Source organism: Drosophila biarmipes, unplaced genomic scaffold (genome assembly GCF_025231255.1).
Source record: "Drosophila biarmipes strain raj3 unplaced genomic scaffold, RU_DBia_V1.1 ptg000019l, whole genome shotgun sequence".
Classification (NCBI taxonomy): Eukaryota; Metazoa; Arthropoda; class Insecta; order Diptera; family Drosophilidae; genus Drosophila; species Drosophila biarmipes.
In genome coordinates, this window is record NW_026114537.1 from 5,989,378 (window position 1) to 6,007,453 (window position 18,076).

Below are 18,076 nucleotides of genomic sequence, written 5' to 3' on the forward strand. Positions count from 1 at the left end.
CTGTAAGAATTGTGGCCAATTGCTACTTTTGTTAATGCATAACACTGAGTACAGTGGGCATTCGATATGTGAACATGTATAAATTAATCTTGTTGGAAGGCGCGCCCTGAGGTGGTCCTCGACGGCTGCACTGTCCAGGGTGGTCTTCTTCAATGAGCCTACACGTATGTGCGGGAGAAACAATATGTGATACGTATGTGTGGCCAAGGGTGGTACTCTTCAGCCACACTGGTGAAACGCTGGTCTTCTCGGAGATGGCCGCTTGTAGTCGCGGGGGAAGCGGTCGCTTCTGGGAGCGCCCGTTATACTTGAGTGGCGGCCAGCAGCTTGTGGTTGCCTCCCGTAGGTACAGGGAGATGCGTTAGCACCCACGCGTGAGGGTAGGCCACTGGAAGCTGCAGCTTGTAATTGCCTCCCCTAAACGCGGGAGGAATATGTTTGCCGCTGCTCGCACCTGCTGAAGCCCGCTCGGTAGTGCGCGGGAGGAGGGGGCCTTAACTTGGTTCTCGTATGTGGAGATCGGGGATCCCTTGCTGCAGTCAGAGCCGAATGGCTATACCTTCACAATTGCTGATTAGGTTAACTTACGTTGGGAGGTAACTGCCCCTTCGCCTGCTGGCCTAGAGACTCAGTCAGTGCAAAATAATAAGAGATATTTAACGGCGGTTGCCGGAGTTTTGCAATGCTATAGAACTTGTGTTCTTTATTCGTATAGAGCTTGAAGCGAACTAAACTTAAAGTTCACAAAAATGAAATTCATAGAGGCCACGCAAATATACTGTGCTTGCCGGCTACGCACGGGCATCAGGCCAAATGCAGCGTCAGCGGTTTTGGCAGCCGCTCGTTAACTTATATAAATATAAATAAACATTTTATTTAATTTTTTTATATTACTATTAGTTTATTTTTTTTCGGTTCGAATCAGAAAGTAATGTTATGAATCAATAAGTAGTATTTGTAAATATCGGAAAATTAGTGGAAAAATATGAAAAAAATATATCTTCGGTGTTTTTTAACATATAACCTCCTACGCTTGGAAATACGATTTTTTAATTGGTTTTGAATTTTGAAATACATTTTATCGAAATTGGAAGACTTATCATATAGCTGCCATAGAAACGATCGGAAAAATTTATCGGAAAATAACAACTTTTAATTAGTTCTAACTTCGAATTAAATTTTATCAAAATCTGACGACTATATCACATAGCTTTGACTATATTATATAGGACGACTATTTCATAAAGCTGTCATAGGAACGATCGCAAAATGGTGGGAAAATAATATGAAGCAAATTATAGCTTTGGGGCTTTTTGACATATTATCTTATAATCCGGGAATATAATTTTTCATATTTTTAAGAATTTCGAATTCAATTTAATAAAAATCGGACTACTCTAACATATAGATGTCAAAAAAATGGTCAAAAAAAAGAATGAAATAATTTGTTTTTAATATCTATGAAGTCAGCAACAATCCTTAAATTTTCCAAATGGGGTTTCTAAAGTTGATTATTTCTTAAACCTGCAAGGGTATACAAACTTCGGCTTTCTTTCCTTCCTTGTTTCATCATATTTATGTTTCTTATTTCATGTATGGTCATATATTTAAGAGAATTTAAGTGATTATAAAATACTAATTTCTAACTGTTTCTTATTTTTATCACTTGAACTTACTATATTATCATTGTCCTCTACACTTTCAACCCTAAAGGGTCTAGTATATTTAAAGTTTTATGTCTTATGTCCTATTTCATTTTTCAATAAAACTTTATCTCCTATAGATATATTTATGTCATTAGTCGAAAGGTCATAAAATTCTTCGTTTTTCCTCTTACTTAATTCTAGGTCTTTTATGTGCTACTTCTAATTTATATTTACTCTCTCTAGCTTAATCATCTATGTTATATATAGGCTCTATGTTTTTTATAGTATTGAATTGCTTTGCCAGTAAGGATGTGCTACTGAAGGTGGAGTGTTGAAGCAGTATACGAAATATTTTAACCATACGTCCCAATCACTTTTATCAATCGATATGTATGAGCGCATGTTTTCGTTAAATGTTCTGTGAGTTCTTTCTAGTGAACAACTTTCTGGTGGTGGTGTGCTTTTATACTTTTAATTTTTAAGTATTTGTTTATAATCGAACTCGTTGCCATGTCCGAAATATAGTCTTCATTTGACCGTATCTTAATACAAAAGACTCGAAAATAGCTTTTTGCGACAGTGTTTGCACTTTTATTTGCAATCTGAATATTTTGTTAAATCCCATATAAGTGTGACTACATATTCGTTACCATTATCTGATTTTGGTGGTGGACCAATTGTGTCTATTATCACTCTGTCGAAAGCACTTATTGCAGTGTCTGTGATTGTCATTGGAGTATTTGTATTTGTTGTCACTTTTGATTTTTGGCATTTTTGTCATTTTCTTATGTAATTAGAAATATATCGTGTTATACCTTTCCAATAATAATACCTTGACCTTCTTGTACAATAATTCTGAAATGTAGACGGTATACTTTCTTTTTTTTTATATAACGGTCACCGGGTTGAGTAGCGCTACTCTCAATGTTTTCAATGTCTTGTTGGCCATTTTTTTTTAAATTATCTATTGAAACTTGTTCAAAGATGCTTTCCCACGGTGCAACTTTTAGTTGGCTGATTTGGGAATAACTGACCTAAGTCAAGAACTCCATTGTTAAATAAACCGCTAACATTATATCTTGCAGTAATTTGTTTTCCATGTTTTAAGAAAGAAATTATTCGAGTGCAAGGTCACTACTTAACTACTTAACGTCATTATTGATGACTCCGTAAATGTTGTGCCTTGGAGCTTTTTCTTTAGATTGCCTAAGCAACTCTATTTCTTTTTCTCCTGCGCAGGATTTTTTTCTTTTTCGATATCTTCTAGAGGCTCTATTTCTGGTTATGTCTTTTAGCTCTTCGATGGTTAGTCTCGATTATTACCCTTTAGATACTCTACAGTCAAGTTGTACTCTTCTAATTCAAGTCTAATTTTCGTGCATTTGGAACTCGGATTTATCATGGAAAATACGTAAGTGGTCTGTGATCTGTTTTGATAGTAAATTGTCTACCATAAACATATGGTCTGAGGTGTGTTATTGCCCAATGAATTGAAAAAATTCTTTGCTGAAATCTGGGTATTGTAAAAATGTTGCTTCTATTAAAGCTTATTAAAGATGTTCAAACGCATGCTGGCAGTCATATGTCCATTAAAATTTTACATTTTTCTTGCACAACTTAGTTATTTGACGAGAATAGTCGGCAAAGTTTTTATCAGTGCATTTATGTCCAAGAAAAGTGACTTCATGCATAAAAAATTAGCATTTTTCAGAATGTAACTTGAGGTTGTATTTCCTACATTTCTCGAAAACGTATGTTACATTTTTCGGAACATTCAATGACTATTAGATCATAAATGTAAAGGAATGCGTGAGAAGGATCTAGTCCAGAGAATGCTATAGTCATCATTCTCTGAAAAGAGTTTGATGATAAGCCGAATGGTAATTGCTTATTGCTTATTGAGAATGACGTTATATCTCTACAGCTTTTTTCAAATTCGGTTTGGTGAAACCCTGACATTAAGTCGAGACATGAAAAATATTTTGCCCTACCTAGTTGGTATAATATGGTCTTGGCAGTGGGAACTTATCAGACAATAGTTTATTATTGAACTGAGGATAGTCAATTACTAATCGCCATTTTTTTTATCTGAGCCCGGTATGGACTTTTTCGGAATTAGTAATAGTGGGCTGGTATATGCAGATATAGATGGTTCCACAATTTTATCTTTTATTAATTTTTGTACCTGAGCTTGAATTTCGTCATTTTTATTGATATAGACCGGTTAATCATCCTTCAGTCTCAGTTTTTGTCTATAAAAATTATAAGTACTCAACGATTCGGATTCCAATCCGAATACATCCTTATATTGTGTGCATAGGGTTGACAATTGTATTCGGAATTGGGGAGGACAATTTTAGGCATGTTGAGATAATACAGACATTTTTCTATTTTCTTTGTTTTATTGAACTACGTCGCAGTTCGACAGTGAATCACAATTTAATTTATTAAATTTGACCACCTTATTAGTATTTTTTGTGTTAAGTAGTCTAATGAAAGCATTTTCAGGGGATGCCATGGTATTTGTTATGCATACACCATGCTCAATTTCTTGGTTAGGAATCAATGCACTGTCTCCTATTGAATTTTTTTCAATTTTTCGGATAACTTGGAATCTTACTGGAAGAGTTATGTAGTTATTGCCAGAACTGTATGTTATTGGAACATAAATTAAGAATTTTAAGTTAATTGGTCCAATTTTAAGCCAATCTTCAGAGGGAAGTCTAGCAGACAGTTGTATTTTTTGATTAGGTCGATACTCTCTCCTCTGTAATTTTCGTCTGTTTTTTGCTCTGTAGTTGTTGTTATTGTTATAATTTTGGCCTTTGCTTCGATTATTATAATTATTTTTATAATTATTTTAATAATAGCCACGGCCATTGCCCCTACCGCTATAATTACCTCTGTTATGGTAATTACCGCGCTGGCCGTGTCTTTTTTGGGCGTATAAAACTGAATTTGAGTTGCCGTCATTTTAGTACTATTTTGTAAGTACTCAGAAATGGCTTCGTTCATCGTTGCTAATTTTCCTGCCTCAAGAATTGTTTTATTCATTGTGGTCCTTTCGTAAATTGTCTATTTCTGCTGTAAATTTCTCAGCTATTTTGCCTTTTTGGCTTGCTTTCGCCATTTTAGCTTTGACTACGTCTGATGTTTCATCTACTAAAGTGTCTTGCAATTTTTTTATGATAGAGTTTATTGTTAGCTCATTCTCCACCTTGTATAATTTAGATGCTGTAATTTTTGATTTAATGACGTCTACAGCCAAATCTTCGAATGTGCCTTTAGTCGAATTAAACAACTTCGAAGCTGTTACAAAACTTTGAAGGTGTATCTTTTGTCCGTTAAAATCCGTAATGGCATTCGAGATATTTTTTATATATGCCCGTTGGGCTGCTGGATCTGCCATTATGTTTTCTTTTATGTCTGGCTCACTTATATCTGAGTCTATATCTTCTCGTCTTCCGCTTTTGTTACTGTTATAAATGCAGGACATGTTAGATCATGTATATCCTTTTCTTTAATTTCAATTCCTTCGCTCGAATCAAAATTTTTATTTTCCGTTAGGTCTATCTATTCTTGATCTATTGTCAAAGGGATATTAAAAATTGTCGGTATCGATATATATAAATTATACCTATTTTTGACCATTATTAAATTTGTTTGTAAGTTGATCAATAAATTAGATAATTTTGACCAGTTCGCTCTATTTATTGCTGCCCTATTTTTATGTACTAAAGTTTTTGCCTTAGTAAAAGAATCAAAAAGAAAGGTTACAAATTAAAGATGTCTTGTGTCTCACATATATAAAGAGTTAACTGCTCCCATTCCATATTAGAATTTTATTCATTTTTTTCTGTATTAATTGTGCATAATTTTTAGCACAACACTGGGTGTATGTCTATTTCCGAGAATACTTTACAGTTTCTTACGGTAGACAGTACTATTGCTTTTTGCATGCCGCTGCAATGAATGAGCGGGGTAAAGGCTAGATCATATCTATTCATGTAATTGTTTTCAAAATCTTAAATTGATAGAGGCTCTGCTCTTTTACTAAGTAAGGCTTATACTCTATTCTCAAAATTTGGTTGATTGACAATTGTAATTCTTGCAATCTGTGGTATTCATTTGAAATTTTTTATTATTTTTTCAAAATTGTAATTCTTTTTTTTAGTATGTCTTTTTATACCCTTTACTCGTAGAGTAAAATTATGTAACTGGTAAAAGGAAGCGTTTCCAACCCCATAAAGTATATATATTCTTAATCTTACTAACCGGGTCGGTCTTGTCATGTTCGTTCGTGCGTCCGTCCGTATGAACACTCAGATCTCGGAAACTATAAGAGTTTGAATATTCATACTTGGCATGTGATTTCACGCCCACAATCTGCGCCTACAGTATTTATGATAGAAACAAAATTTTAACTGAAATGTGTTTGCCTCATCAATACCTATCGACTGACCTTAACAAAATGTGCCACGCCCACTCTAACACCCACGAACGGGTTAAACGCTTAAATCTGTCTGCCCCGTTCTTCCTTGTGTATAAAATATATTTTTATAATAATTGTTTTCATTTTATATATTTAGATATTATCCATGGCTTCTATTTATCGCCCTCTTTGATACACACCTATTGTGGTACACATATACAAAATGTTTGCACTCGTAGTGAAAACAATTATTGATAATAATATATTTGTTAAATCGGTGTCAATATTTTTTGATACGATTTTATTAATGACATTAGTAGTGGAGTCCACTGTTTTGGTGTCAATTAAACACATTTTGCGAGTTAATTGTATACTGTATTTAGATATCGCATTACTTTTCATTTAATTGAAATAAAAATGTACATCCATTTTTTTTATTTTATATACTCGTATATATATATATACTTATATTTTTTGTTGATGACATGTATATTCGCACTCAGTATTCTCAAAAGGTCCTTTACAATCTGCAATAATCTTTGGTTTTCGTGCTTCTTTCATTTCTTGCTCATTTTTATATGGATTCAGCTCTCTGCACGTAAGTTCTAACTCTTTCTTTATTTTTACATATCTTCCCTATTTAATCCTTTATTTTAAGATACACGCCCCTTTCTCATTTTTTTTCTTTTTAATTTTTCCTGCATTAGGCATTTGTAGAGAGAGCATAATTATTGTCTGTTATCTATTTTGTTTTGTTATCTTTTTTTTTTAATTTGCTGATTATCTTTTTGATTAATTATCTTATATATATTTGTAATAATTTCTAGGAGAAATGGATTTGAATAAAAAAAAATTAAGACCCGCAGCTATAAACTGGCTGATCTGAACAATTTGTATTAATACGAATTTTTTTTTTGCATCGCAGATGCGTATAGTGAAGTAGTTGGGATCACAAAGAATAATGTTAGTCTTTCCATTATTTTAACTTCACTTTCATTTGCTTTAGTTGTATTTCTATATTTTGTGGGAGCAGCAATGCTGCCGCTCCAACGTTTATATTGTGTCTGTCTTTACATTATTATTTTAATTCTATGTAAGGCTAAGTCTTGTCGCTGCGCTGCCCACAGACGGCGGCAGAGAGACGGCTGTGTATATACTTATGTATATAGGCTATGATTTTTTTTTGTTTTTTTCTTGTTTATTTTTTTTACTTATTTTTATGTATTTTTAATTTTATTTATTAAAATAAAGGAAATTAAATTACTAAAAATATTTGTATCTATGCATGGCTATACAATTATCAAATACAAATTTTTAATCTATCCTTATGAACTATTTGCTTATAATTTTTATTGATTGATATTATAATATTATCTCTATCTCCTTTTTCCGCTACTTTATACGGACCAGTGTATTTAGAATATAGCTAATGACCTGTTTCGATTTTAAGTAAAACTTTATCTCGTACTGATATATCTATATTTATTACTTTCTGATCATATAGTATTTTATTTCTATTCTTATTTTCTTCTAACAAAACTCTATCTCTTTTATATGCTATTTCTCTGTATTTACTCTCATTAGCATAGTCATCTATATTATATATTATTTCTATGTTATCTATACTTTTAAATTCTTTTGGTAAATTATATATTTTACCAAATACTAACTGATATTGACAATAATTATGTGCCATCGATGGGGTCGTGTTGAAACAAAAGAAGAAATATTGAAGAAATACATCTCAATCAGTTTTATCAACCGATATGTAAGACCGTATGTATTTATTAAAAGTTCTATTACTTCTTTCGCTTGTCGCAACTGGCTGTTGGTGGTGCGTGGTAGATGTTATGTTTTTAATGTTCAAATATTTGCACAAGTCCTTTATAATTGAATCGCTGTATTCTGTTCCCATGTCCGTAATGAACGTCTTTAATGGACCGAACTTAAGAATAAATAATTCAAAAATTGCTTTAGCGACAGTATTTTCATTCTTATTAGGAGTTGGTATCACAAAAGATATTTTGTTTAGTCGCATATTAGCGTGACTATATATTCATTACCATTTACTGATTAAGGTAGTGGACCAATAGTGTCCACTATCACTCTGTCGAAAACATTTATAGGTGTATTAGTTATTGTTAATGGTGTCTTTGTATGCGATATAATTATAGCTTGGTGGCATTTTTTACATTTTCTTACGTCTCAGTTATATTTTTAGATATATTGTTCCAGTAATAGTGTCTTTTTACATTGGCCAAAATGTTTGATATGCCAGTATGACCTCCTTGAATTGGATTATCATGAAATGTAGACAATATTGCTTCTTTCTCCTTAGGTTTCATATGTGTTCTCTAGTAGGTTCAATATGTGTTCTTTTTAAATATTGTAATGCATTTTGACATTCATCCGTCCATTAAAAAGGAACATACTTTTTACATAACCTTGTTATATGCCTTAAATAGTCGGCAAAGTTGTTTATAAAACGTCTATAATAGTTACAAAATGGTATGAAACGTCTACCGCTGTCCGTGTCGTGCGGCACTGGGTAGTTCATAGTGACATAATATTTCTAGTCGTCTGGAAGAATTCCTTTATCAGTACATTTATGACCTAGAAAAGTCACTTCATGCATAAATAATGATCATTTTACTGGATGTAACTTTAGATTGTATTTACTGCATTTCTCAAAAACGTCTGATAAGTTTTTAAGCACATGTTTCTCGTAACAACCTATAACTATTAAGACTTCCACATAAAGGAATGCTTGTGAAGGTTATAATCCAGAGAATGCAATAGTCATCATTCTCTGAAATGAATTAAGCGCTATTTTTAATCCGAAAGATAGTCGCGTAAAGCGATACGAGCCATTGCCCCCTGAACTTTTTGGGAGTTCAATTTGATAAAATCCTGTCATTAAGCCAAGGCATCAAAAATATTTTGCTGGTCCCAGTTGATCCAAAATATTGCCAATTCTTGGGAGCGGAAATTTATCAGACAGTAATTATTTATTAATTTGACGCCATTCAATCACTAATCGCCATTTCTTTTTTTCTGAACTTGATATGGTTTTTTAGGAACAAGTAACAATGGGCTATTAATTCAGATACAGATGGTTAAACAATCCGGTCGGTGATCAATTTTCCGACTTCTTTCTTTATTTTTTATATACACTGGTTCATAATCCTTTACTCTCGGTTTCTGTTTGTAGACATTTTTTGTACTTATTGGTTCGGTTTCTAATCCGAAAATATCATTATATTGGCTGCATAGACTTGAAAGTTTTGACTACATCGTAGTTCGAAAGTGATTCATAAGCTAAATTATTTGTACTGACTACTTGATCTTTAATTGTGGTATTGAGTAGTCTTATGAAAGCGTTTTTAGATGTTGAAATGGTACTTTCTTCCTATTTATATAAATACCATGCTTAATTTCTTGATTTGGAATCAATACACTGTCTTCCTTTGAATTTAGTTAAATTTTTCTAAAACCTTGGAATATTGCTGGCAATAGTTTTGAGTTGTTGCCAGAACTATATGTTATTAGAACATAAATTTAGAATTTTAAGTTATTAGGTCTAATTATAAGAAAATCTTCAGATGACTTGAAGTCTAATTGACAGTTGTATTTTTTTATGAAATCGATTCTTAAAATGCCGATATGAAAATCCAGTTGTATTATGTTCTTAGTGGTCTGTATCTCAATAGAAGTTAATCCCTTGGACTTGGTTACCTCTTGACTTATTTCTCTTATGTCTATAATATAATTATCTTTTATGTCATCAAATGGTTCCGTCTAATATTACATTTTTTTTTTAATTTAGTATGTATGTTTATATTAAAATATATGATTTCTTCGGCTCCACTCAGGGATGTCTGCATAGTCCAGTAGCATCAGCTGGTCGTCGCCGGCTGGCTCGCTGATGCTCCATCGCAAGCATAAGAGTCGGCATGCCCCTCACACTTATTGATTTAGCTGCGGATGTCCTGTGCCTTTGAGCTCAGGCGGTAAAATCCAAGCGTTAAAATCCAAGTTAAAAGATTATTCGGAAACCCGATCTGATCTAAGAAGAGAGTCGTTTACAGAGTAAAAGTTTAACTGAAATCTGTATATAAAACGTCTTTCTGCAAGTTTTTGTTAAATACATCTATTACAAGATATGTTAATTCAATTAGGTTAGTGGTGGTCGATCTTCGCTTAAAAAACCATATTGACACGTTGATATCATAGAGGAGTAAAAGTGTTGCAAATGAAAGCTAATATTGCTTTCGCACCCAAGGGTGCTCAACATGACCAGCACCAAACAAATCAGTACCAGGCGCTCAGCGTCACCTGTAGGCTATGAGACTTGCCGATCAACATTTTATATTCAATGTCAACGGTCTTATTAACCCGACAGCGCACTGACTCACAAAAGTGGTCAGCACATTGTTGCAGTGTCAGCCGAGTCAGCTACGCTAACTGCTACCATCATCAAAAACCACTGACATACTATAGAATATAGCTCATTTCAGTAAACGTCCGAGTAGTATATATAACAATTCAGTTAACAACGCGCTCATAACTCCGCGGTTCAACTTCCTACTTCTGGGAATAGACCGCGTAATACATCTCAACTAGCAGTTAACCCCCGGCAGCTCAAACCTCAGAGCAGTGCCCGCATCGCATCTTCGTCCATTATCATGACGCGATCGTCCTGCCATCTAAGCATCCCCCTGCCAGCGACAAGGCACTTACTATAACCCCCTCGTCCCGTGACGTGACTAGAAGTGTCTACTTCGGTTAGGAACAAACAAACTATTTAACTAACTATTTAATCATCAGTTTTTCATACTATCTGAAGGGACTCTTTTATTATTCCACTTCATAATAAGGGTGCGAAGGCATCCGCCCAGAATTATAATCGTAGATGTATTTCTAAATTGTCAACAATTCCTAAACGTTTCCTATCGTCTTATTTGCAACATTTATTTTCCCCGGCAATATCATCGTGTCAGCATGGTTTTTGTTACGTGAAGATTGACCATAACCAACCACTTTGACTTATCATCTATAGTAATAAATAGATTTGAGAAAAATTGCAGACGGACATATACAGATTTACTGATATATACAGATTTTGGTAAGGCCCTTGACTCTGTCAACCATTCTATTCGTTTATTAAAATTATATCAGCTTGGGCTTTCAGTTAATCTATTAACTTGGATTTAAAGTTATTTGAATGGCAGGACTAAGAGGGTAGCTGTTCAAAATTGATCTACGTGACATCTGGAGTGACTCAGGGTACTCATTTGGGCCCTTTGCTATTTACTTTGTTTATTAACGATCTTCCGTCTATCATAGCACATGCTTATGCACTAATGTGTGCTGATGATGTTAAGCTTTGCTTGTCAAATATTGCTTGTTTTCATGGATGGTGTCTTACAACATTTTAAATTTGAACTACCTTAAATGCAACAGTTTTACTTTTATAGAGGTACACCTACGTTTATAAGTTAAATTCTTCAAAACAAGCCACTCGACCGTTTATATTCAGTTAACGCTTTACGTTTTCTGCTGGACCCAAAACATGAATTCGACTGCCACATAATGTCCACTGTCAACAAAGCCGTGACTGCTCTTGGGTTTTAAAGCGTTGGTCAAAAGAATTTGATGATCTAGCAGAGTAGATTACTATTGCTTAATTTACTTAATTTAATGCAAAATCGTTTAGAGGTGATATTGATTCTGTAGAACTTGTAAGCCTCATAGCTTTCAATGTTCCTGTTAGACAAACACCCCTTATTATTCTCTAAATTTGCCACGATATACATCAAATTTTTGTCTGCACGAGCCCCTGTGTAATAATTATAACAACCTTTATCATTTAATTTGCACTTAAACTGCTATCCCGATATGAAAAAGTAATATTCTAACTTATTTGCCTCATTCTTAGTTGTGCCGTTAAATTTCATTTGTTTTATTATACCCGTTCCTCGTAGAGTAAAAGGATAAACTAGATTCGTCGGAAAGTATGTAACAGGTAGAAGAAAGCGTTTCCGACCCCATAAAGTATATATATATTCTTGATAAGGATCACTCGATCGATAAGGATCAGTCGATCTAGCCATGTCCGTCTGTTCGTCCGTCCGTCCACATAACATCTACTGAAATAGCCGGTGGGGGCGCCCTAAAAATAACTTTTTTGGTTTTGCTTCCTTAAGCTGGGTTTCTGGGTATCTGATATTCTATTTCTATTTGTTTTATGTATCTTCCCCGCGAGCTCCCATTTTTTGCCCAAATTGATAATAGGGCCCTGAACGTATCATTTGATTTACGTATCTTCCTCGCCAGCTCCCATTTTTTGCCCAAATTGATAATAGGGCCCTGACCGTATCAAGCCCGTGCTTGGTGTCGTTGTGCCACTTTGTACTTTTCGAAGTGCATAAACGTCCATCATATAATAAGCAAACCCCAAAGGACGCAGCCGTTGTGCGCAGAGCGTTGCAAACTGCCCTTGAACTCGGTTTACCAATCAAACAGCCCATTTAAAAAAAAAAACAATATACCCACCTTGGTCGGATGTATTTAATTCAAAATCGACCACTCCACAGCTCGTCTACCAGCAAAAGTTCCTCGAACTGAAAAAGAAATACCGGATCAGCAAATATTTAATGAGCAACGTTCTGGGGCAATTTGCATAATCCATAAATTAAATGGTTTGATGATGATCTTAGAGAAGTATATCCGATCATGTTAGGGAATAATGTTTTCTATGATTGTAAGACAAAAGAACCCCAATAAAATAAATCTCACAAGTTAATGATTCTGAGATGTGAAAATATTTTTAAACACACACATTAATCATTTTGTTTCCGCCCCAGAACGTTTGCCAATAATTCTCTCCTTCCACAAATGAATGACCAAGTCAGTCAAGCAAGAGCTACCCAAGCATGTCCATTACCTGACCGCAATACCTTACGGCACAAGTCCGAAGGGCACGGTCATTGACGAGATCACGCCAACAAAGTTGGCCTATCTCTAGTACGGTCCGATAAGGGTCCGAAAGCGTGTACCACTTCGTACCACTATTATTTTTATTTTGTAGCATAATAATAAATTTATTAATTTACTTTGGTATTGCGAACTTGTTTTCTTATGTATATATATAATATAAATATATTATAATATAAATATAATTTTTTGGCCCACTCCGATGATTTGAATAGAAGAGGCAGGCGATATTAATTTGGGATTACAAAATGTAAAGTATTGACTATATTTCGTAGATTTCTGATCATGTCCACCTTGACACATAAACACAATTTTTGTGCCAAGGTATTGAATGTGCTAACCAATTGGCAAATTTTTTTTTTATTTTTTAATCATTTTGTTTATACAAACTTATTTTCTTGTTTTGGTGCTACTTTTAAAAAATGTCACATATTGTAGGCATTGCTAAGAACAGCACAAACCTTGCCCTTAAGATGTGATTGACAATATGGACACTGGTTTCTTTTAAACCTAGGTTTTTAGCAATCGACCTAAATGTATTCAATAACATTTTAAAGTTGGAATAAAACTAAGATGTTACCTGTAGGCACGAGGACTTGTATATGTCAGAATGGCCGTATCGGAAAGAAATACTGTAGCATATCGATAGGCATGAAAATTTAAGGTATGGCCATGCTCGTAGATACTAGTTCTGGTAAAATAGAGACTCAGTTTGCGAACTGAGGCTGAGTGTGGCTTCGAATGCGTTGCTAGATTTAGTCGTTTTATATTTATTTAGTAGATCGCATAATACATTTTCGGCACAAGAGTTTATGTCAGTACTTTTGTTATCAGTAGGTGCGATTGTGACTGGTGTTTTCTCGCTTAGAGGTGTTTTTGTATGATAATGTTTAAGATGATTAAAATATGCGGCATAAAAAATTTTCAAAACTGTTAAGATAAGCTAAGATAAGATAAGATAAGCACGGATTGCTTTTAATTAGATAGGGTGATGAAATGGAAAACGGAAGGTGTAGGAAAGGATTAAATCAATTTATTCTGATTTAAGGAGGGATATCAATAAAAAATGGGTTAGATACCTACAATACCACAGTTTATCAATAGATTTCATTATGTCTAGATCACTTACATTATCTTTAAATGGAAATAGTTCCATAATAAACACAACATTTTTATACACCTATCGAATTAAATGGGCAATATGAACGCGCACTTATTGACTTTAATAAGTATAATTCGATGTCAAATATTAACGAAGAAAAATTATCTTTTTCGCTTCTGTGACAAGGTAATTACAATTCCTACTGGATCATACCAATTAAATGACACCAGCGATTTTATTTACAATAAACTAAAAGGCTATAAACATTTAGAAATATTCAAAATCAAAAAAAATATTAATAAAAAATATTCAACTTGAAATAACTACCATCCGAGAGCCAGTTTACTTTAATAAGGAACGGACAACTGTTTGGATTCCATTGAGAAGTACTAGAACCACATCCTACAAAAACCTACTGATCAGATCAGACTGTGAACATATTAAAAATTAATAAAATTCGTTTGGAATGTAATATAATAAGTGGTTTATATGTAGATAACACGCCGAATAAAACGTTACATGAGTTTGGCAATTATGTTTCACCAGGGTATAAAATGGCAGTGACCCGACAGAGCCATGCACATTTCTTTTTTTCTGAACTTGATATGGTTTTTTAGGAACAAGTAACAATGAGCTATTATTTCAGATACAGATGGTTCAACAATCCCGTCGGTGATCAATATTCCGACCTGTTTCTGTATTTTTTATATATACTGGTTATAATCCTTTACTCTCGGTTTCTGTTTGTAGAAATTATTTGTGCTTATTGGTTCTGTTTCTAATCCGAATATATCATTATATTGCCTGCATAGACTTAAAAGCTGTGCTTTGAATTAAATCGTTGTTTGAAAGTGATTCATAAGCTAAAGTATTTGTACTGACTACTTGATCTTTATTTGTGGTATTGAGTAGTCTTATGAAAGCGTTTTTAGATGTTGAAAGGGTACTTCCTTCCTATTTATATGAATACCATGCTTAATTTCTTGATTTGGAATCAATACACTGTCTTCCTTTGAATTTAGTTGAATTTTTCTAAAACCTTGGAATATTGCTGGCAATAATATTGAGTTGTTGCCAGAACTATATGTTATTAGAACAAAAATTTAGAATTTTAAGTTATTAGGTCTAATTATAAAAAAAATCTTCAGATGACTTGAAGTCTAATTGACAGTTGTATTTTTTTTATGAAATCGATTCCTAAAATGCCATAACATAGGATAGCGAAATGTAAGTCCACGATATGAAAATCGTGTTGTATTATGTACTTAGTGGTCTGTATCTCAATAGAAGTTAATCCCTTGGACTTGGTTACCTCTTGACTTATTCCTCTTATATATATAATATAATTATCTTTTATGTCATGAAAGACATCAGCATTTTCTTTAACTACTGAAATGTCTGCACCTGTGTCTACTAAAAAGACAAGTTCTTTTCTTGAAGCCACATGATTTAATAATACAGATATGCTCAGACTAAGATTAACGATATGAACCTTTGCATTTTTTACTGTTGAGTGTCTGAAGGGTTTTGTGAGTTTTCCGATGTACTATTGGTTACTCGGATATTATTTTAGTTATTATTGTTGTGACCTCGACTCGAGTTGCCACGGCCTCTATAGTTTCCTCTATATTGGCATCGTCCAGTATTGTTTTGGGTACTATTGTTGTAATAATTATTATTACGACTATGAAAATGACCTCCGTAATATCCTCCTCCGCAGTTTCCGCCGCGCTGCGGGAAATTTTTGTAATATAGGACACTGTTCGGCTGTCTGGTTGCTTCTGTGCAACTGTTTACAAATTTTGATATGGCCCTGGGATTTATTTTTACAAGACTTGATTTAAGAAAACCAAGTTCTTGCAATTTTTGGGCTGTTGCCCACGGGGTTGGCGGTTGATTTGTAAGTAATAACTACTTAATGTGCGCTATTCTTTTATTTATTTTATTCTTGACGCCCCCTCTTTTTGCTATTGCTCCATCTTTACTCACTCAGATTTATTTGTTCCAGTCTTCAATTGTCTTCTTTCCGGTTGACTTTTCGATCGAACTCCATTTCCAGTTTAGCTGTGTTTTTGAAGGTTTACTGGTGCCAATGTCACGGTCGCCATAGAATACTTGGGAGTCACCAAGAAGTATGTTAGTCTTTCCATTAATTTAACTTCACTTTCATTTGCTTTAGTTGTATTTCTATATTTTGTGGGAGCAGCAATGCTGCCGCTCCAACGTTTATATTGTGTCTAACCTTACATTATTCTTTTAATTCTATGGAAGGCTAAGTCTCGTCGCTGCGCTGCCCACAGGCGGCGGCAAAGAGACGGCTGTGTATATGCTTATGTATATAGTCTATGCTCTATTAAGCGTTAAGTGTTACAATTATGCCGATGCTAGCAGTTTCAGTGTGTGGACCGGGGCATAGCGACCGGTTCATATTTCGTCCACTTGGGTTTATGTCCGGGACATTATGTTTACACTGCAACAAAGTGTTACAGTGTGTACCCTTTAAGTATTCTTGCTACAGTGGGTATACAATATGTGTGCATACTAATAGATATAATAAAAAAATGTTAAGTTGTTAAGCTCTTGTAAGCGCTGTCGATTCACTTTTCCGTAGTCCGGCTTGGTACTAGGGCACAGGCTATTTGGTCTCAAACGGAGGTGCATGGGCCGGGATGCCACTCCCACAGGTCTGTTTAATTTTAAAATATTACATACAATGGTATTTTTTTATTGCTTCTCAAACACAGCCAGCGTAGCTGAGGCCTTAGACTTAAATATCTCTCTTATTCTGCTGCCTTTGTTCACATCGCTAATGATCGCTAAACTTAGCCGGCAGAGGCTAAGAGGCAGAGGCAGAGGCAGAGGCAGAGAGAGGTAGTATGTTCACTTGGTGACAGAACCGTCCCGCATGGCAATTATGCTGGCTCTCCAATGTCCAGTCCCAGTGCACTCATGAGTGGTCATATAATTGTTCACGTTGGGAACTGCTTGGGTTGGGTTTTGTCTGAACGTATTGTGGCCAAGCACTACAATATGTTTGTACTTATATTAATGTATTATACTGAGTACAGTGTGAATTTGATATGTTAGCATGAACTATTCTATATGGTATTAAATACTTTTTTAATGAGCGCGATAGGTTTTCTTCAAAGCTAAACAGTTCTCCTTGGTTTACCAATGCGCTTCAAAGACTTAAAAACCTTAAAACAAGTATTTAAAAAAAGTATGAATAATCGGGTTGGCCATCAGATTTTTCGAAATCGATAATTTTTTTTATTCTATGTATACAAATCGATGTAAATTAGAATTCTCAAGTGATCCGAGTCAGTCTAACAATTTTCTTAGTGCCAAGCGTAAGTCATCAGCATTGCCTTCATCGGTACGTTTAAGCTCAATGGAGGCATCGACGGATTCTAGAGTTGCTGAGTTCTTCTAATCTACTTATAGTTCGGCTGATTGATCAAATTCTAACTACCCCATTCCCTTAAAAAGGGCAAATTACATTTTTATCCATGTTATTACCGAAAGTTCTCTCCTAAGAGATTTAGGAACAACTTATTCTCAAGGTTCAAGTGGACTTACCAGGTTGTGCTTAAGTTTTGTGCGTCAACCATTTGTAAACCGATTCTTAAATTTTTTAATTATTTCATCATCAGTTTTTCATACTATCTGGAAGGACTCTTTTATTATTCCACTTTATAAAAAGGTTGCGAAGGCAGATGCCCAGAATTATAGAGGTAATTGTAAATTTCTAAACATTTAAACGTGCTATCACTTTTCATTGGTGAGACTTTGACTCCATCATCCACTCTCTTTATTTTATTAAAATTAGATCAGCTCGGGTTTCCTGGTAATCTATTAACTTGTATTTCATGTTACTTGAATGGTAGGACTCAGAGGGTT